This window comes from Meleagris gallopavo, chromosome 1 (genome assembly GCF_000146605.3).
Source record: "Meleagris gallopavo isolate NT-WF06-2002-E0010 breed Aviagen turkey brand Nicholas breeding stock chromosome 1, Turkey_5.1, whole genome shotgun sequence".
NCBI classification, from domain to species: domain Eukaryota; kingdom Metazoa; phylum Chordata; class Aves; order Galliformes; family Phasianidae; genus Meleagris; species Meleagris gallopavo.
The window spans coordinates 110041366-110041989 of NC_015011.2; positions in this window are offsets into that span (position 1 = coordinate 110041366).

Consider the following 624-nt stretch of genomic DNA (forward strand, 5'->3'; position numbering starts at 1 on the left):
AAAAACACCACCAAACCCTACAAAATTTCACAGTACATCTTAAAACATACTGGGGGATATATATTTCACATTCTGATTTACTTATTTCAGAGCACGTAAAGATGTCTTTTAGACATATGTCTACATTAAAAAAAAAAAAAGCAAACCACTAAAAACATTAAAGACATTGTGATCCTAAATGTAAGACTTCTTGTGCATTCAAGTAGGATGAACCCCTGGTACAACTATCTCGAGGGTCCATCACACACTCCTCTAACAAAGTTTCATGATTTGTATTTAACTCGAAGTGCAGATTTCTCTACCTAAAAGAGAAAATAACAGCTATCTCATTGAGGCAAAGTATCTGTACACTCAAAGGAAACACACCCAAAAAAGAAAAAAAAAACAACAGTATTGCACTTAAAGTTTTACCACATGTAAAAATCATTAGTAAAAAGCAGGCTGTACTGAAAATTCAAGAGATTAAAAACAAGGACCATCAAGCTCCAACCTCCCCACAATTATTATGAACTTGTAATAACACGACAAAGTTAATCTGAGATTTCCCTTTGACAACCCTTCTGTTGTGACTGTTCCTTCTCCCCACTGGAATCAGCTCTGACAACTCCAAGTTACGCAGGATCA